The sequence below is a fragment of the Notamacropus eugenii genome, chromosome 4, assembly GCF_028372415.1.
Source record: "Notamacropus eugenii isolate mMacEug1 chromosome 4, mMacEug1.pri_v2, whole genome shotgun sequence".
NCBI lineage: Eukaryota > Metazoa > Chordata > Mammalia > Diprotodontia > Macropodidae > Notamacropus > Notamacropus eugenii.
Window position 1 is genome coordinate 264,755,006 of NC_092875.1, and position 21,651 is coordinate 264,776,656.

Consider the following 21,651-nt stretch of genomic DNA (forward strand, 5'->3'; position numbering starts at 1 on the left):
AATGAATGTTGAAAACTGTCTTTATATGTAATTGGAAAAATACTATCTGCATAAAAATTAAAATTCAGGGCCATAGAGACATCTCAAACTCAAAATGTTCAAAATAGAATTCATCTTTCTTACCAAACACATTCCTCTTCCAAATGTCCCCATTTATTTTAAAAGCACCGCCATTCTCCCAGCCTCCAAGACTGGTAATCCTCAATTCCATATTTTCTCTAACTCCACTTATCCAGTCGGTTACCATATCTTGCCAAATTTTTACCTCTAAAACGTCTCTCCCATGTAATTCTCTCTTTCTATTCACATAGTTAAATACAAGATGGTTAGAAAGGAAAGACACTGTTTGGAGTTATTTGGAAAAGCTTTACTTGAAGGAAGTGGCAACCTTAGTTATACCAACTGTATAGCTTAGTTATACCATTTTACATATATGTGTGTATAAATACACATATGTATATGTACGTATACATATACACAGACACAGTATGTATTATTGTTATGTATTATCATTATATATTATTATATGTGTATATATGATATATATAATATGCAACCTTAGTTATAACCAAATCATAACTTTAGTTCAGACCTTCATCCTTTCTTGCCTAGAATTTTGCAATGGCCTCCTAATTGTCCTCTCTGCCTCATCTTTCCTCTCTCCAGTCCAAACTCCGCATAGTTTTCAAAGGTTTTTTTTTTAAATATAGATCTTTATAAATGTAAATATTAAATGTAGATCTTCATAAATTCTAATAGCTTTCTATTATCTTTAGAATATAATATGAACTTCCCATTTTTTAAAGCCCTATACAAGCTGATTGAAAGCTCTCTTTCCAGCATCATTATACAATATTCTTTACACCCTATAGCCTGTCCAAACTGTTCGTCTTTCTATTCTTCCTATATATTATCCCATCTGCCACTTCCATTTGTGCTCGTCACCCACCATGGCAGGAATGTACTCTCTCCTTGTTTCATAACATCCTTCTCTTCCTTCAAGTTACATCCCACGTGTCACCTTCTGCATAAAGCTTTTTCTGGATAACCTCAAATGCTGACTTTCCTCTGTGACTACCTTGTATTTAACTATATTTTAAATTTACTTTGTATTTCTTCTGTATGCATTTATCCCATATATACTTATATATGTAGCTGGTGTTTCCTCTGATAGCATGTATGCTCATCAAGAGTAGGGATTATTTAATTTTTTATTTTTATATCATCAGTGACTAGCATAGTGGCAAATACATAATAAATTCTTGTTGATTGATTGACTAATAACTGACCTTTACTGTGTTATTGTGGATAATAAACCTGACTTGGAGAGTTAGGAGGATCTGACATGGATTTGAGACTTGCCTCACACACTTACCAGCTGTGTGATAACTGAGCAAATAACAACTTCACTTGACCTCAGTTATCTCAGTGTAGGATGAGAGATTGGATTTGATGACCTATAAAGTTTCTTCTATCTCTTTGATCCTTTCCTAGTCATACATCTCCTCTGTGATGTAGTTTTTGCTGCTTCTTGTATGTGATTCATCACTAGTAATATGTATCAGGATATTTGAGCGATGAACAAATGTGATTGTTTAGAAATTGTGCTTTGGAGCCTTACAGAATCACCAGTGGATTTATGATCTCATGAATGCCAGTATTCCCTCCAGTGAAGCTGATCACAAACCCAGTCCTGCATGTCCTATGCAGACCTTGTACATGGCTTCCTGTCAGATCTTTACAAGAAGCTTCATCCTATATGGGGGTACCCATTCTTGAGTTTTCTTGGTATCATTAGGATACCAAGGGAACACACATTTCCTGTTGTTTATCCCTTGCTTATCATGTGATCAGTCCATTTTCTTTTTAGATAATACATTTCCCTGATGACATGATTCATGTTACTTCTGTATAATTCCCCATTTTAAATGAGTCGAAACCTGTTCACATCCACCATGTCCCTTTCCATTGCTCTTTGGCTAACTCTCAACTCCCATTTCTTTGGAAACTATGATATTCCATGATGCCCAGTCACAAAATATCTCAGATATGAAAATACTCATTGATTGTTCATCTCATCGATTCCCTTCAATGATAAACTTGAAACCCATATATGCTGCTCATACTGTGCAACTCTTAGCTATGCCCTCCTATAAGTTTGCCTCAGAGGTCCACCCATAATTCTTCTGATGTTATGAGGATACCAGTAGACTACTCAAACTATCTTACTCATCCCCTCTTGCATGTGACCAAACTGTTTTCTCTTACTATCATTAATTTCCTTGATGACATTACTTTGCCTTTTAGAACTTCCCCATCAGAACTTAGTGTCTATTCATATCCTTATTATATGTCTTTCTATTAATCTCTATGTAATAGTCATTTTTGGACACTATTACATTTGAGGTTGTCAGCATGACTACTGAGGTCCCTGAGAAAGATAATTAGGAATGTGGTGCAGAGGAAGACTATGAATTAGGTACTGGAGACAATGAGAAAGTTTGTAGAGTGATCTAGAGGTCAGTAGATAATAACAAGGATAGGGAAAGGGAAGTATCCATGGATTGCATGAAATTCAAAAGAGAAAAAGTTATTGAGGACCATTGATATAAAAATGATCTGAAAGGGATAACATAGAGCATGGGGTATGTCAACTATCCCTCCTGGCCACCTGAGTGAGGGGGGAATGAGAGAAGCAGCCTCCAGTGAAAAGAGTTGCAATAGATGTAGTATCCTTAGCAGAGAGTCACATTTCAGTTAAAGTGATAAGGTGAGGGAAATGCTGGATGAAAAATCTCATGATCCCGGGAAATTTGTGGAGAAAGGATGAGGCATCCCAGAAATACAGTGAGATGAGTGTGGAGAAAGGTAAATTGAGTTGGCTTGAGTCTGATGAAGTGTACGACTGGGTTTTTTCTTGTTCTTTAAGGAGTTCTGGTTGACTTTGGGAAAGATTTTTCTGATTAGGAACATTTTTCCTCCTTAAAACTGATGAAAATGAGTAATCCTCTCTTGGGACCAGCTACATGCTTTCCAGTGTCTTCTAGACTTCTATTACCAGCCAAGTCTTTTCTAGCCATGAATATCTATAACCCAGATTTTTTAGCTCTACCACTGTAATCATGACCCTCTTAGCCCTCCCTCAGTAGGCCATGAAATTATCTACATGGTTTGAGTGTAGGTTGTGGTATTCATCAGTATAGTTTTAAGTGGTCAACCTCCAAATATATGGAGCTGTTATATGATATGGAAGAGGCCCAGGGAAAGAGGGCTTCACAAGAAAAAAAAAAACAAGCAAAACTTCCATATCATCAAGTGGTGCCATTTCCCCTGTGGTGTTGTCTTCTCTAAATATATTACAATCCAGAGGTTGTTTGCACTATGCTCATCTTGAAGCCAACTTTTCGGCCTTTAGGTGTAAATACCTAACTGGAGCAAGTTTAATAAAGAGGCCTCCAGCATTATTTGAAAGAAAAATCAGATTTGCAATTAGTGTTTGGTGGTAACTCAGAATTACTAATTGGCATTATCTCACCATCTGAGATAATGATGCAAACATCTGTTTGTTTTAAATACTCCTTAGGCACTTAGTTTTTTATCAGTGACACATTCAAAATGAATTCACACTGTGGCAGTGGGTAAAAGCCCACTGGCTTGGTACTCTGCAATGCCCATGAACCAATGTAATAGGACACCTCTTTTTTCATAATGCCAAATGAAATTACAACAATACACAGCAAACATAAGATGTTTCATTTTTGTTTTTTTAAATTTTTCCTGTCCACATTTATCTTATGAAGGAAGATCAATAGAAAACACACAGCTATCAGTCAAAGTCTATACAAAGAGCAGGTATGGTTTAGGACCACTAAGGTATATTTTCCAGGACAGGTCTACAATCGCTTCAAAAAAGTGGTGAGTAGAGCAAATTTTTGGTGAATTTGGATCAATAAGACTTCTGCTGGCTTTTCTTGGAAGCCATGTTAAAAGCAGATTAGGTGAAAGAATTGATTCCCATCAATCACAACATAATAGGAGTACCGAGAAGACTGCACTCACTGCACAGTAGTCTTTCCCTCATCTACATGTAATGAAGAATTTTGTATGGAAGCCACTGCAGCTAATTGTAAACAGGTGCATCTTCTACTTCTTCACAGCAACCTGCTAAGACATGTCATGGCTCCAAAGCTTAGCTGGGTCTAATTTACTGTGATTTCTGATTGGTGATGGGGACCTGGAGTGCTTTCAAGAATTGCCCTGCTCTTACCTGTTGGTATCTCTACAAGAATACTATAGTTATTACAAAAACACTTATTATATTTGCATTCACGTTCAGACTTGCTGCATGTTTCAGCTCTTGAGTCTTTAACACAGGTATGCCGTTTTTCATTTCCCCCTTCACTGAATGCAGCTGTTTTGGTAGCTTGATACTCAGAGATGCTGAAGCAGGATAAACATTCATGATCTCTTGATATGGAGAATTGTTGGAAATATTGGAGCTCTGGCAATGACATCTGGGTTTGAAAACCATCCTTGAATATACCAGCTCCATTCTAGCCATACTAACCAAATCTTATGAAATTTCTAACATAGTTAAACCCACTGGACCATGGCCAGTTTGACTTAAGTGAGAAATAATATCTTCCATTATTCCTATATGCTAGAATGCTGTTTATGTTAATTAACCTAACTTACATTTTCTGTCAATTTACCTTTTTTGTCAATCCATTAAATTTCCAATATGCACTGATTTCTGCTCTCTTGCTACTTGTAATATGTATCCATACTCCTCAGAAAATTTCAAAAATGTGTTAAACTGTGTTCTACCAGTGACTAGCTAGGGGACCTTGGCCTAGTTATATCTTTCTGGACTTCAGTTTCTCCATCTGTAAAATTGGTATGGTAAAATTGTATGACCAGGAATATAGAGAAGAAAGTTCTATAGATACCTTAATATAGATGGGGGTTGTTGGTATTATGATGAAATTAGAAGCAGACTCTTAGACTATATAATCTCTAACATTCTGCCAACCTCTTAAGTTCTATGGTCTTAAATCATTGCTCTTTTGTCACTAGTTTTTTTTTTCCATTTTTTTCATGGAATGAGAGGAGAGGGTCCAGACTCATGATTTCATCTGTCTAGAGAATATCTGGTGTAGAAACTTCACCAGCCAATGTAGCTTGGTAACCCCTTGATCTCTAGTATTTTGATGAAATAGTATGCTATAGTACGATGATAAGCCACTGATCTATGCATAAGCATCCCTCTGGGGTGTCTATTGGCTTTGTTTATATAATATGTATATATATATGTGTATATATATAATATCTATATTTTGTTGTATTTTACTTATTTTATTAAACATTTCCACGTTACATTTTAATCTGGTTCATACCACACTTGGGAGTATTGGGAGCCACATTAGGCGCATGCGACACATGCTTAATACCTCTGGTAGAGTGAAATGTTCATTGGCTTTGGAAATGAAAAACCAAAATTGTGTTCCTAAATTTGCTATTTACTATCTACACAATCTTGAACAAGTCACTTGGCATCATCTAACAGGATATGTAGGCAGAGAATCTACTAACTTCTAGCCTATGCCTTCTCTAGACCATGCTTTAAGGGTAGTAGCCCATTCCTTTCACAATGAACCCTGGCAAAACTAACACTATTGTTTCAAATGCTTTTTGAAAGAAGATGATTTTGTGTAGGTGAGGAAAAAAGTAGAAGCTCAGGGAAAAGACTCTAGGAACAGAGAAAGAGGGTAGCCATGCATTCTAGAATGTACTGCAAGAAACATGTAGAATACTACTAGAAGAAGCAATAGCTTGGCATCCTCCTGCATTTAAACAATAATTTCTCCAGATCATAGCTAGTTCTAGGCAAGTCTAGAAGTCACTCAGACTTGTCCTTTAACCTTGGAACAGTGAAACAGAAGAAAAAGGAAAGGCATTAGTGGAGAATTTTAGCTCCTAAGACTGAGCTCTTAATAGTAGAAAGTTCACCAGAGAAATTCACAGCTCTCTCTGAAATTGTTTTGTTGTTCCATTAACAATCACTAAATTGTTATTGATTGTTTTTTCACAGGCTTCTAGATAATGTATAGAGCTGGAAAAGACCTCACATTTTATAGATGAGATGCAGAAATGAAGCCTTCATGAAAGTTTTTCAATGAACTTTTTCATCAAAGGAATCAAAAGGGTTTTTTTATTACTTTATTATTATTATTTTTTTTTATTAATTTGAAGCTACTTATAGTGGATAGTAGTGGCATGAGAAAGACCAGAATGCTCAAGTCAAGCAGGATTTTCTTTCATTACCACATCTTTGTGGTATTAAAATATTTGGGTTCTCCATGTGTATCCACATGATAGCAAACCAACACTAACAAACTAGCACAAGCGCATGTTGGAGTAAACTTGGATGGGAAACTAAATCTACCTTATGTAATGTTTAATCAAAACTGTGTTGTCAAATTCAGGTCATTCTTCTATGCTGATGGGAGAATTAATTCCAACCAAATAATTATCCAAACAAATGAAGCTTCTGTTTGTGGTTGGGAACCATCAGTTTGCCATATGTAAATGATGAACACAGTAGCAAACTGAGGTCAAATCCTTTGATCAGTGGATCAGCAATATAAAATATTGAAATTAAGAGCTATGCCTTATTTTCCTAATAAACAATATATAAGAATGGAAATTAGTGTTTTGAGCCTGATAATAGGTCAACATACCTCTGATTTTGCATCCTTTCTTTGGAAGTTGCTATTATTTGGCATTGTGGCATATATATTGACCTAGATAAACCTGAGACTGTACCCCATGTCTGTGCCTGACTCTTCTGCTTCGTGTTCCTTTCCCTGACCATAGGTGGTTGAGTAGCAATCTTGAGTGTGGGCTTTTGGGGAGTCCCTGGATTTCTCAGTCAAAGCTGACAGCAGGTGTTTTTCTGCAGCAATGCATCATCAAAGAAGATGACCACCGACAGGAGAATGGGTCCAAGTCATATCAGAGATTTCTGGAGATATGAATCTTGAGGGAATTGTTCACATTTATGCAGGGTTGAGGCAAAGGTCATTTGGCTATTCAGCTTTCTCACCAAATATTTCATTTAAAAATGTTTCAAGTATCAATCTCTTGAGAGAGTGTCATAGTATGTTTGGATTGTTTTACCCTTTTTAGTTAATGTTCTTTTATGACCTTTGTGTATTAAGCATGTCTTTTCTGTGGAGGAAATAAATAACTGTGTTATACCTGATCTACCTTGCATGTTGAGTATATCTCTAATATCTTTTTGAAAGACTCTAGACTTGAACCAAACCGAACCTTTAAGAGATTTTCCCAGAGGTTCTGGGAGAGGGTACATATAAAGAATTAGAGAAAGCAATAAAAACAAAAGCCATATCTCTTGCTTTATAGGCCAGGATGGGTTCTCCAGGACTGAATCCAATCTGTGGGAGGTAAGAGCTGAAAATCCTTTGTAGAAGAGAGCTCAACTGCTCCCTGGGCCAACATTGGTCTGATATAAGAGATATTGATATAATATAGACACAGATATAGAGGCAGAGATAGAGGCAGAGTTATCTACCAAGTCATGTGCCATATGTAATTGTTGTCAAACTCCCAGTGTATACTTACAGGACAAAAGATGTGATGTGGTTTTACAAGAAGAACATAAAAGCTTAATAATAATATTTCAAGCCTTCTTTGTCTTCCTTACACCATTCTTTAAACCCTAGTTTTGTCTATTGCTTTATTCTGTTCTTTCAGTCTTATCCCAGCCTGACAGCTGAGTCTTTTCTTGTGCAAAAAATGATCGTGTCTCAATGGCATATTTGTACTAAAAGAACTATATGTAGACTTGACCTTAACAACTATAGAAATGATATCATAGAATATGAATCCTTATTCTCACCCCAAAGGTTCAAAGCAAGATTGCATAAACTGGAGGCTCTGAATGTCTGTATGATTCTTCAGCAGTTATGGTCATAGTTGGTTTAAATTTCATGCCCAATGAAAGCATGTCAAAGCTCATAAGGGATAGACCCATGGACAAGATAGTTGTCTCTCTCTCTCCCCATATATATATATATATATATATACTCTCTCTCTCTCTCTCTCTCTCTCTCTCTATATATATATATATATATATACACACACAAATGTATGTATGTACATATAAACATATACATGCACACACATATACATCTTGAAATTCCCCTGGTACTTTTGTAGTTGGTTACCATGGGTGTAACCCAAAATTCAATGTAGCATTAGGTGTAACAGCTTCTCTGGTCATGGACATTTCTCTTGATGTAACATCAGTCCTGAGGAGCATTTGTGCATACCCAGTTTGCCTAACATGGAGCCCAGTGCATCCTAATCCCACATGGATAGATGGAGGCAGCCCTCCTTGACTGACTGCATCTTTAAAACTGATAAGATAGACAGGTGGTGTCTCTCATGATGCTGCTCTATTATCTGCCGTTTTCCAGGGGGTGAAGATCCCAGTTCACTCACAATGTGGATGCCATGAACTGAACTGGGGAGAGGGAAGGAAAGTCCTTTCCCTCTTCTGCCTTCTTTGTCTGGTGGTGTTTTTTTCTGTTCTATATTATTTGTTCTCGGATTCCATGATGTGGTGATCCCCAAAGACCTAGGAGTTCAAGCCATAGTGATCTTGGAGTCAGAATTGCTATCAGTGTGATAGAAGTAGCTAATCACCTCAGCATGGAAGGCACTGAGAAGTCAGGGTCCCTGGGACGTGAGCCCAAGGGGACTTTGGACCTTGGAATGGAGATTATATTCTATGGAAACTGAGCTAGGTTGTGACTGTAATCATCTTCCCCTACCCAGAGACTGAAGTGGTACAAGGTAGGAGGAGGAAGCACTACATCTGTCATGTACTGAGGGAGTAATTTTTTTTTTGGTGATTATGGCTTTTGGGATGTGGAGGACTCCCCCCTCCCCCCATACTTGGGAAAACATGATTTATGGGACTGGAGCCATACTGGAAAACTCTGGAGAAGAAGAATAAAATCTAACCTACTTACCTGTCAGGCAATGGGTAGCAGAGGACACTGGAGAAGTGATAAAATGTAACTTTCCTGGCCTTCAGGTGAGGACCATAGTAGTCAGTGTCACATGAAGCCCTTATATTGGAGGCAAAAAATGACTTTACACTTATTCTGCTTTCCAAATTGTCTGAACACTTACATAAAGGAAGAAAAGTTGTAATGATTGTCTGATTGGTTGATGTTAAGGATTACCAGAAATTGGGTAAATAAGTCAAGTGATTAAATCTGCCTTCTTATTGGTCTAGATTGAAGTACTGAGTGAGATCATTGGATCAAATCTGTAGCACTGGAAGGAAACTCAGAGGACATAAGTATGACCCTTACCCTCCATCCCCTTTTCCCTTGTGAGAAAATGGAATTCCATTGGAGTTAGGTGGCTTAATGTAACACAGGTTAGTAAGCAGAAGAAAGGAGATTTGAATAGGGTTTCTGTGACAGATGCTGTCCTTTCCACTATACTACACTGGAGTATATAATTACTGCCAATTGACTGTATGTTTTTGGGCTTTTTTTAAAGCAAGAGATATTCATTGTACCAGTGCCATTTTGTCTAACTGGTTATTGAACAAGATTTAGGAGACAAGAAAGCAAGATTGTTAATACTAAGTATTAATTAAGATCCTGACAGTGAAGTTGGTGCCCATAAGGATAGGAAGCAACTGTGATTTCATTGATAGTGGAAGTGCCTGGATGAGAAGACCCCCTCTACTAATGCAATTCATTACTTTCTTTGTAACTTACAGTCAGTGTCTTGCCTGGACATACAGAGATTAAGGGATTTCCCCAGAGTCATGCAGTCAGGATATGTCATGGGCAAAACACAAAGCCAGGTTAAATTCAAAACTCCAAATACGTAAGACAGGTCAATGTGACAGTTGCTATCTCTTCTATGGAATATTAGACATGTTATTCTGATGGCTTCCAAAATATAAAACACTTCATGCTAACAAAGAATCATATCTTTTTCATGAAGTGGTGGGCTAATATTCTTATATTCAGAATAAAGTGGATCTGAAAATTTAAGATTAAATGAAAAACAGCCATATATGATTACATATCATTTAGTAATGTTTTTAGAAAGTAATTTAAAAGTTTTTATTGCAAGTGCTCTGCCCTTCTAAAAAAAGCTGTAGAACTGCTGCTCTAGAGCAGTGATCACTGCAGACCATGGAAGTATATGATACTTTCATAAACTAGAGAGATATGATTCACTGTGTAAGGGTAGAGATGGGTTTATCATTTAGGAAAATTCCACTCAATTCTATATATAAGACACCTTGCTATGTGTTGGTGATACAAAGATGAGATGATATGATGGGGAGATAAGACAAGTGTGTGACTAGCTTTTATACAAATTCCAGTTCCATTTAAAGTCCTTCACAATCTGGTTCCAACCTGTCTTTCTAGGTTTATTATACATCACTTCCTTGCATGGTAAGCTACATGCTATCTAAAGTTGTTATTGTTGAGTCATTTCAGTCATGTCTGACTGTGATCCCTTTTGGGATTTTCTTGGCAAAGATACTGGAGTGGTTTGCCTTCCTCCTTTAACATATGAGAAACTGAGACAAATAGAGTTAAGTGACTTGCCTAGTTCATACAGCTAGTAAGTATCTGAGGCTGGATTTGAACTCAAGTCCTCCTGACTCCAAGGCCAATTCTCTATCCACTGTGCCATACTGCCCTACTATTCAAAGCGGCTTACTTATCATCATCCTTACAGAACATTTCATCTCTAGCCTCCATGCCTTTGCACATTGCCACTTATATCCTCTCTCCTCATCCCTGGCTCTTGGGACCTCTAGCTCCGTTCAAAGCTCAGTTCAAGTGTGTCTTTCTATAAGAGGCTGTTGATTCATCCCATTTGTTAATTTTCCATAATTCCACAAATGACTTTATTTCTTATGTACATGTATTCTATTTACTTTGCTGTATACATGTTAGATTATTGAGGGGCACTGTCAAGTTTTTGTTTTTTTATCATTAGTTGAAGCACAGTGCCCAACACATACACAGGAAGTGCTTAATAAATATTTATTGAATTGGATTGAATTCACTAGCAAAAAAAAGAAAGCCATGCAAAGAAAGTACTTTGAAATTCATTTGAGGAAAGAGAAATCACTTCTAGTTTGAACTTCATAGAAAAGATGGTATATGATCTGAAACTTGACGTAAGGGATTTCAGTCAGAAGAGATGGAGGGGACATTTTAGACATTGAAGATAATTTGGGCAAAGGCATGGAGTGGAGGAGAGGATAGGGAGAGATTGGGGAACAGTTAGTTCAGTCTGCCTTGACTAGAGAGTCCCTAAAGGGGAATGAGGAAAGAATGGAAATGTTGGTTGAAACTAGACCAGGGAAAGGGTTGAATTCCAGACCAAGGAGTTTGACTTTTATTATGTAAACAATGAGTGTCACTAAAGGTTTTATAATAGGAGAGCTATGGAATTTGAGTGTCTGGTTAGTAAGATTAACTCTAACAGAGGTATGAAGGAGGTATTGAAGTGAGGAGATACCTTCTGTTTGGCATTAGAGAGCAGCTCAGTGGTTTGTTGGATAGAGCACTGAGCCTGAAGTCAGGAAGACCTGAATTAAAATCCTTCCTCAGAGACTTACTAGCTGTGTGACCCTGGACAAGTCACTTAATTGCTGCTGCCTCAGTTTCCTCAGCTGTAAAATGAAAATAATAATAGCACCTACCTCTCAAAGCTATTATGAGGATCAAATGAGAACATATTTCTAAAGTGATTTGCAAAATTTAAAGCACTACAGAATTGCTAGCTGCTATAATAACAATAGTGCTATGATACCCATAACAGTGTCCCTCAATGATCTAACAATTGATCATGATAATCATTATTAAAAACCCTTCATACCTGGTCACTTACTACCTGTCTAGTCTTCATATACCTCTACATGCTCTATGATCCAGCAACACTGGGCAGATTGCTTTTCCTTTCACATGACACCATCTCCTGACTACATGCCTTTGTACAAATTTTCTTCACTTCCACCTCCTAGCTCCTCTGGCTTCCTTCAAGATGGTGCAAATTTTACTCTCGCAGGAGGTCTTTCCTGGTCCCCTGTCACTCTTGCTGGCTCTTGAGCCTTCCCTCCTAAGGTTACCTTTCATCCATTGTGTGTCCATCTTGTAGGGCAGCTAGGTTGGCACAGTGAATAGAGCTCCCAGCTTGGAGTCAGGAAGACTTTTCTTCCTGAGTTCAAATCTGACCTCAGACACATATTAGCTATGTGACCCTGAGTAAGTCATTTAACCCTGTTTGCCTCAGTGTCCTCATCTGTAAAATAACCTGAAGAAGGAAATGGAAAACTACTCCAGTATCTTTGCCAAGAAAACCCCAAATGACATTATGAAGAGTCTGAACAAACAAAAAGCATATGTCATCTGTTTATATGTCTCTCTCTGCCCCTATTAGAATAGTAGTTTTTAGAGGTCGGGGACTGATTTTACCTGGTTTTCTTTCCCCAGCACTTAACACAGTGCATTTCGTATGACAAGTACTTAACAGATGCATGTTGACTGAATGACTGGAGGCAAGGAGAATGGGTAATTGGAAAAATGTTGTTATTCCATTATTTCCTCCTCCAGTCTCTTAAGGAACTAGTAAATAAATCTTAATAAGCTGAAGTTAAATACTAACAGAAAATAATTTTAAACTTCTTTTTATTTTTTGAAGGCAGAGATTTATTAAATTAAAATTGAAGAAGACCTGGTATAGAAGATTGTTTTAGTTATTTAGGGTACAAATGAGAGTCTGTTTTGGAATTTCAGATTTTGTACTTCCAAAGCCAATAAATTACTATTATAAGAGCTGTTTAAATAGCTATTTCCCTGTTATTTCAGAAAATGAAAGTCCAGATGTTGGCAATGGATTGAACTGGTAGATCCATCTTTTTTTGTAGATGGATTATATCCACTCATTGGTGATTAACACCTTTTCTCCAAGTTTGCCCTTATCAGGCAGATCTTATTGCCTCATCAAATATATAGAACCTCAGCTGGCTTTCATCATTTGGATAGTGCTCTTTGACAACCAGTAACAATAGTTTGGAGCCAGAAAGCAATCAGCAGTTTTTCCTGATTATGGGGGGGAAAAGGAAAAAGTCCTATTATTTCACTGACCAAGAGCTGTAAATCAGGAACATTCCCATGTCATAAGCAAGATCTAAATGAAGTGAATAGTGGCAAGCAATTCAACTTCCTAAGTGGTGGTCATCTCATTTTCTTGTGTGTAGAAAGATGACTAGGAATATGCCCACTTCATATATATTTAGAGTTCCTAGAAATAGACAAAATTTCCTTATTTGATATGAAAAGAGTATAGATGCTGCCAGTGTTAAAGAAAATTTGAAAAAAAAATGATTAAAACAGTAACAAGGCAGAGTCTACAATGACAGAACCAACTAGTTTTAGCTAATACATGCTACCATTTCCAATGTTCTCTCAAAGGTGACTTGAGGTGGCATAGGTGTAGGAGGAGCCAGCTTCAGTAAACTGCTCTCCGGCCCTGCATCAAATCTGAATTCACATGGCAGTACAGAGTTAGTGTTGTGGCCTTGATTGTGCTCCATGGGATCAGGCAGGGTTGAAATACTTCATACTACTGATCTGTAGTCCAAGGCCACTCCTGCGTATTGGGAGACTTTGGGTAAATCATGTAACACATCCTGGCACAATTCTACCAGAAGTAAAACAAAGGGCATTAATACAGTTTATACATTTAAATCTTACCTCTAACCCACCTTCCCAGCCTTATTCTACATAACTTCCTTTGAGTCCAGCCAAGCTGACCTTCTATTGTTTCTTCCTCACAAATGGCTCCTCATCCCCTCTCTCTATGCTTTTGCACACTTGCATCCCATACCTGTTTTTCTATCACTTTCCACTTTGAGAATCCCTGCTTTCTTTCCAAACTTAGCTCAAACTTAGCACCTCCCCATGAGGTTTTCCTGCTCCTTCCAGATGGTAGTACCATTCTTTTAAACTTTTATTTATGCACATACCTATATGTGTACCTGTTGTCTCCCCTGATATAATGTAAGCTCCTTGAGGGTAGGAACTATTTCATTTTTTATCTCTATATCCTCAGCCTTAGCACGGGGCCTGGAGTATAGCAGGTATTTAATAAATGCTGTGGCTTTTGTTTTCAAATAGATGATTAGGCAATGTTGGGCCACTTTCCCTTCTATTTGCCATCACCCTCTCTCATTTTTATGCCCAGGTATCCCACGGCCTCCTATACTTCTTGGATAAATCACCTAACAACCCTAAAACACTATTTCTTTCATTGTAAGGAAAAGACCAGAAATGCAAGTGCCCCAGATAAGTTATGAATGGATCTCAGCTCCTCGGTGGGTTTCTAGAGAGTTCTAAATAAGAAATAATCCCAGAGTGCTGAAATAATGACTTTCAGTAATATGCCCAGGAGTGACTTTACTTATGCAAATTTAGAAGGTAACCATTTCAGGACACCCACCTTGAACTCTTTTTGCATCCCTCCTCTGGTCTCTGTAGGACATATAGGTGAGTTTCAAGTTTCTCTATATGTTTCACAAATTTTTTGAGGCTAGGAGTTTATTTTTTCCTTCCCTTCCCTTTTCCTTTCCCTTCCTTTTAGGCTTTTAAAGTCAAACTCTGAATGTGATTAATGATGACAGAGATTAGGAGCATAAAGTTCAAGAGCTGAGCTGTTTATTTGTTTAAGAGAGTTGTTTTCCGAGTGTTTCTCTATCAAGCACATATTCATGAAATGTCTCAGCCCTGTCACGGGGCTGCAGGGACATTGTATGAGAGGAGGGCTTATGTGGAACATAGAAATTAAGAGGCAGAAGGTTGTTCTTGTAAGAGATTCCTGGGCCCTGCTAAGTGGGACTTTTTCAAAGCCTCGGGCAAAATGAAATGCATCTCATTTGAGGTTTACCTCAGATTCTTCTATCCTTCCACAGGCAGGAGTCTGTCTGATTGCTGGATCCAACATATAGTTAGAATCAGTGGGAGTTCTGCATGCAGTTTGAAGAAGGAAACAACTTCGATGTATGTTTTATTATAATAATAGATCTACAGCTGGAAGGAACTTCAAAGGTCATCTAGTCCAATCCCCACATCCTCCATTTTACAGAAGGGGAAACTGAGGACAGCAAGGGGTATGTAACTTGTTCAAGGTTCATAACATCAGAATTTGAACTTATACCTTCCTTTCACTATACCACACTGCCTTGTGATTAGAAGTATGGGTTAGGAATTGAGACATCTAAAGTCCTTTTAATTATTTTTTAGATCCAAATTTAGTAGGCCATAGCCTGTATATAAATGCTAACAATCTTCTCCCTGCTCACTCCTTACTCTCCACCCCTGTGCACTGACTAGAGTTACATGACTTTTCCCCAAGCAGGGTAGAGAAAGTCTAGGAAAACTATTCTAGGGGTAGCTGGTCAGAGTTGTTCTTTCCCCAGTGGAGAGAAGAGTAGAAAACTTCCCATTTCTTGATTGACTACTCAAAAAGTTCCAATGTCCCTCTGAGGTTAAAGTAGCCCTGATTCGTTGTAAGGGCTACTGTCTCAATCCTGTCCCACCTACCGAAAAAAGGAAACCAGTTGAATAGAAGTGTTTTTCTGGAAGCCAGTTCCTTGGAGTAACCTTTGTTTTCATCTATTGTCTTAGATAGTGTGTGAACCTTCAGGTGATTCAGTGAGTTAAGGCTTCAGTGAGTAGGGTGCAGGTACTGCTTGAACTATGCAAATTGGGCTTAATATAACATGTGTAGGGATTTAATGCCCCAAACTTTGAAAGCTAACAGGACTCCAGTTAAGGTTTTCTACAGCTCTTGGCTGTAATTTGCTTTATTCCAAGCAATTATTTTGATTGACTTGAAGAACCCAATTTAAACATTGTTTAGCAGGTCCTGGGCACCTCCAGGTGTGGTAAACATATGCCCTAGGGAGTACAAATTCCTATCTAATCCAAAAGTACTCCTTCTGCTAGATTTGTCTTATTCCTTTTAAAGAGCACCTCTGCACTTAATTATTTCCCTGTGATTTTACAGCAACATTTCCGTGGGAAAGAGAATAATGTTTCTCTCAATTATTGTCATTTTTTCCCTTTCAGATTCAACATGATGAACGTATTAGCTTTCAGGAGGGTAATTGCCTTGACAAAATGATCCTCTTCTGCTTTTCTTCATCGGAAATGGATCATAATTGAAAATAAATTGATTTTTCATCATGCCACCATTCTATTTTAAAGGAACACACTGGGCTTTTCAGTTCTTTATTGCTCAGGCAATTTTAAAAGTTTGTCCTTCCCCCTACTTCCCTGCCACGAAAAAAGCTGCCAGAAGTCAGCTACAGAAAGCTATTTTTTGTTATGTTTTGTTTTGAGGATTTTCAATGTTAAATCTCTGAGGCTTGCTTTTTTTTCTCCCTTTTAAAAATCTGGGATCCTTATTCTTAGTGGGTTGATTGCCAAATAGTTCTTTAAAATTATAACATTCACTTCCTGTTTTCAAGAGCTATCTGAAATCAAGTGCTCAAATATAGACTAGTTGCAAAACATGGGGCTTGAATTAGGCTGTGCAATTCTAACAAGCAACATTCCTTGCAGGGGGGCAGGTGTCATACTAAGCCCTTGCAGAATTGAGTACCACTTTCAGGACTATAAATATACATATATATATATATATATATATACATACACACATATATATACACACACATACATATATACACACACATATGTATGTATGTATGTATGTACATGTGTGTGTATGTTGATAGAGGGCCAGACCTACAGTAAGGAAGACTCATATTTGGGATTTTAAATCAGGCCTCAGACACTTGGCCAAACCATTTAACCCTGTTGCCTCAGTTTCCTCATTCATAAAATGAGCTAGAAAAGGAAATGGCAAACCACTCTGGTACCTTTGCCAAGAAAACTCCCAATGGGATCATAAAAAATCAGACATGACTGAAATGACTGAATATCATGAAACATATATGTCTAACCCTCTACCCCTCCTTTTCCCACCCTTAGTGTACCAGTTAAACCTCTAAACAGGAACCTATCTGTAAGATTCTCAAACTCAGTATAACCTTTTTCTAGCAAAGATCAATATTCTTACATCATTCATGGGTCAGGCTACAGAAAAATAGCTGAGCCTATGAGATTGAAGGTATTCGTTCAGAGAGAGATGGAGAGATATAGGGCGTGGATCCTTTACACTGATGAATTGGTGCATGAAAGGGGAACAGAAAGTATTCTTTTCTCCTGAGTTTCTTTTTTCTTTTAATGTGATTTCCCTTGTCATCATTCCTTGCTCTTCTAAATCCCTACCTCCTACAGTATATTTTATTTAAAGTTCTCTGAATTTCTTTTACTTTCTCCTCTATAGTTGTAAAAATATATTTTATTCTAATTAAGATTGGTCTGATATAATCAGTACCAGCACACAATTGAGAAAGAATCACCAACTTAATTCATTATGTCAATTATGCCAGAAATTTAGGGAAGAATTGGCCACAGCACAGATAAGATAGGAGAATACAATGGCTCTGTGCTTTAGTAATGGAAATTAGTAAGCTTTTCAATATATAGCAATCTCCCTTAATCTTCTACAGTTTATTGGCACAATAGATTCAGTGCTGAACTTGTGATCGAAAGACCTGAGTTCAAGTTCAGCCTTAGACACTTACTAGTGGTGTGACCCTGAGAAAGACACGATCTACTTCAACCCTAGTTTTCTCCTCTGTAAAATGGGATAACAATAGTACCTCACAGCTGTGTTGGGACGATCAAAGGAGGTAACACATGGAAGGGTCTTTGTAGAGCTTAAATCACCAGATAAATGCCAGTTGTTATCATAAATCTTCAGGGGAAACATTCTTTCCAGAAGACCAAAATCTAAAATGGCAGAGTGAGCTACTTCTCTTTTTCAACACTAAAAATCATTTGTGCAATGCAAAGGTTTATTTAAAAATAATGAATGCAGGATATTTTATCTGTGGAGTGGGACACATTTGAGTTATGCTGAAAAGTTTGAGAAATATAATGGTCTCCATCCTATACTCATGTGAAATCATACTAACCCAAACTCTTAGCATAATACCGATACCTTGAAATGGAATAAATATTTGTTGATTGAATGATTAAGAAATTCTCACTGAATCGATGTAAATTGATGATGTGCTAATCCTTTGTGACTGTGTATGGCCTGTTTCTTGTTTTCAGAAACTGAACAGGGAGACATAATATGGTATGCTGAAGTACAGTGAATGCTCCATGAATACAAGTTATAATAATGATATGAATTATTATTAATGCTAATCATTACCTTTTTTCCAGAAAGCACCATGCCATCTCCCATGGTTGTTTTCTACATTTGTAGAAGCATTATTTTTGTTTCCCATCATTTTGCAATATCATTCTATTGCTTCTAGCTTTGCTGCTAAGACTTTTTTCTGGTCATCTCACTTTGGTTTACCATTAAAATCATCTATTATGGTGACTTCCTATCTTTAATGTATTATATACTCCTGTTCTATCTGGTTCACTTGGATAATGATGAATTTCAAGCAGAATCTGAAGACCTCATGGTTGGCAAATCTGGATTGGAACCCAATATTCAATTAAACTGAAATCTTAGATATAAAATTGATCAAGAAGTTAAATGAGCCATGAGATGGGGGGGTAGAGTTCCAAGGCTAAGAGCAACATAGAAGAAACCTTACACTAGTTTTCTCAAACTTTTTGGTCTCAGGACCCCTTTGCACTCATAAAAATTATTGAGGACCTGTGAAGAATTTTTGTTTGTGAATTATACTTATTGATATTTGCTGTATGAAAATGAAAGTGGATAGGTTTTTACATTATTTAATTAGTTTCGATATCAATAAACCTATTATATATTACCATAAATAACATAATTTTATGAAAATAACTATATTTTCTAAAACAAAAAAAATCAGTGAAAAGAATGATATAGTTTTACATATTTTTGCAAATCTTTTTAATGTCTGGCTTAATAGAAGACAGCTGGATTCTCGTATCTGTTTCTACATTCAATCTGTTGTGATATATTGTTTTGGTTGAAGTACATGAAAGAACTCCAGCTTTATACATATGTAGCTGGAAAAGAGAAAAGTAATTTAATAGGTGATATTGCATTAATATTATTATAAAAAGAATTTTACCTCAAAGACCCCCCTGAAAACATCTTGCATTGCTACCAGGGCTAGTGGATATACTCTGAGAACCACTGCTATAGAGAACAATATAATTGTTTATTTCAGATACTATAGCTACAATCATTATGTGGCAAGTAAAATATAAAATGATTGAAGAAGCAAAGGTTTGATCTTTCGAGCATATTGGTTTATTAAGCAATACATGGCAATTAATTGCCCAAGAAACTGGGACCAGACCTTCTCAGTTTAGGCCTGGACCCAAATACAGGGGGAAAGTGACTTTTATACATTAAAAAGAACTAATCACATAAGGCCAATTAATTCAAAGGAAACAATACAACATTAAGTAATTTGATTTGTAATTGGATGAACAATTGGGGACTTTTCCAAGTTGAGAGGGGAAAGCAAACAGGTGCAATTTCTTGAATTCAGGAAAAGATATGTCCCATTCCCTCCAAGTATTAATCAAGGGATCATGGAAACATTTTCAGATAAAACACATGGGTTACTTGAGATGTACAACTGTGAGAAAACTCCTTGCATCAATCTGTGAGAAAATGCCTTGCATTGATCTTTGGATCTGACCAGATTTCTGGTCAGCATTATCTACAGCCTTATTTAAGGGTCTCTAAACAGCAGGGAGAGGTGGTCCAGTGTCCCAGCCACAACAGGGTTACATTCAACAATACAGTAAGGTTTTTTCCCTAGTTCCCACAACTGAATATAGTTTTCTCACAGAACAGAAGTTGGACTAAACTTATGATTGAATAGAAAAGGAACTGAGTTAGGTCCAGAATTGAGTCACAAGATGGTTTCAGTATGGTTCACTCAATTCCCACAATTAACCACTTGCTCTCCTAATCCCCTTGATTTCCTCAGCTTTTGAGATGTAGGAGCTAACAAACAGAAGAGAATAATTAAAAAAATGATATTCTGGCAAAAAGTTCTTAGACTTTGATACTTCATTGCTATAATGGATCTCTGCTATATAAAATGTGAGTATCACCTTCCCCATGCAGATTGGAACGCATCCATGTATTATGATTATGTATAATTCTTCTTACTATTCCATTAGTACTACATTGATAACATACCTCCAACTAGGTCTTTCCAAGTATTTTGTGGATACCACTACAGCACTTGGACAATATGTATCACCTCTTATCCTTATGAATTGCAAGTAATCTATCTCATTTTTTGGTGGTGTGTCTTTAATGATATCTCATTTGCCACTTCTTAAATATAAATCATTATCAATACTATGCTTTAGTTTATGCTCTCTATGTATTTTTTTCATTACTCTTTGAGTAGCCTTCAATTTTAATTCTTTAGAGATTGTGGCATTTTGTGATTTGCAGCATATAGGGTTAAAAAGTTGGACTTTTGTAGCAGCATGTCACTTGAGACTGCTGAAAGTATAGAGGAGTTTCCTTAGTGCAATCCAGCCCATTGTCTTCCTCTTATCCATTTCTGAACTAGCTCATGATCTGTCTGTACAGACAGTCAAAAATTGATCTGCCAGTTCATTAGATTGCAACTGCATATCATCATTTGGGCAATCTGAGTTTTTTCTGCTTGGTTTTACTTGTTTGGATTCCTAGGTCACTGTCTCTTGAGCAGCTCATTAAGGAAGCCCTGCAGGGTTCCAGGGCTCTATGCAATTAGCACAATATTGTCAGCAAGCAGGAGCATCTGGCAAAATATAGTAGCTATAGGCATTTGGACTTTGCACAAGACATCCTCCATGACATGCTGGAAAATCCTCACCCACATCTGATTTCCAGGATTTGATATGAAAATAAAGATCATTCAGGAGCTTATCGAGGACTAAAAGTAATTATGAGAACTTGGGCCCAAATAAATCCATTTTGCTGGTATCATTTAAAATATAACTTAATTTAGAGATGAAACAAATTCACCATGGCACAGGAGTCTTATAAAATCATAGAATCATAGAATTTAGGAGTTAAAAACAACCTTAGATATCAAGTCCAAAGCCCTAAAGAAGGAATGTTCTTCACAACGTATTTGATGGCAGTCAGGTTCTACTGGAAACTTAACTATTTTTTTTGAGGTAGCTGTTCAATTTATGGAATATTAGACCATTTTTCTTTTTGTTAAGCCAAAGTCTACCTCCCTGTAAACTTCTACCAGGTGGTTATGGTTCTGCCCTGTAGAATTCTAGTAGGACTGAAAAAAATCTGTTTCAATTTATTAGAATAAATCTAATTTCTCTTTCATGTGAGTCCTTCAAGTAATTGAATCCTGGAATTAAGCGACTCCCTAATTCTCCTATGCTCTAAGCCGAATATCCCTTATTCCTCATGGGGAACTAGAGACAGTTAGGTGGTAGAATAGTGGATATAGTG

The 21,651-nt window shown here is 37.1% G+C and overlaps 1 long non-coding RNA gene across 1 annotated transcript in view; it reads left to right on the plus strand.

Moving 5' to 3' along the window:
• Positions 1–14,900: 14,900 nt before the first annotated feature.
• LOC140501215 (uncharacterized) overlaps positions 14,901–21,651 on the plus strand; it is a 48,940-nt gene continuing 42,189 nt past the window's right edge. Inside the window, exon 1 of the long non-coding RNA XR_011966099.1 lies at positions 14,901–15,247. This is a non-coding gene — a long non-coding RNA (uncharacterized lncRNA). The remainder of the gene's footprint in view (positions 15,248–21,651) is intronic.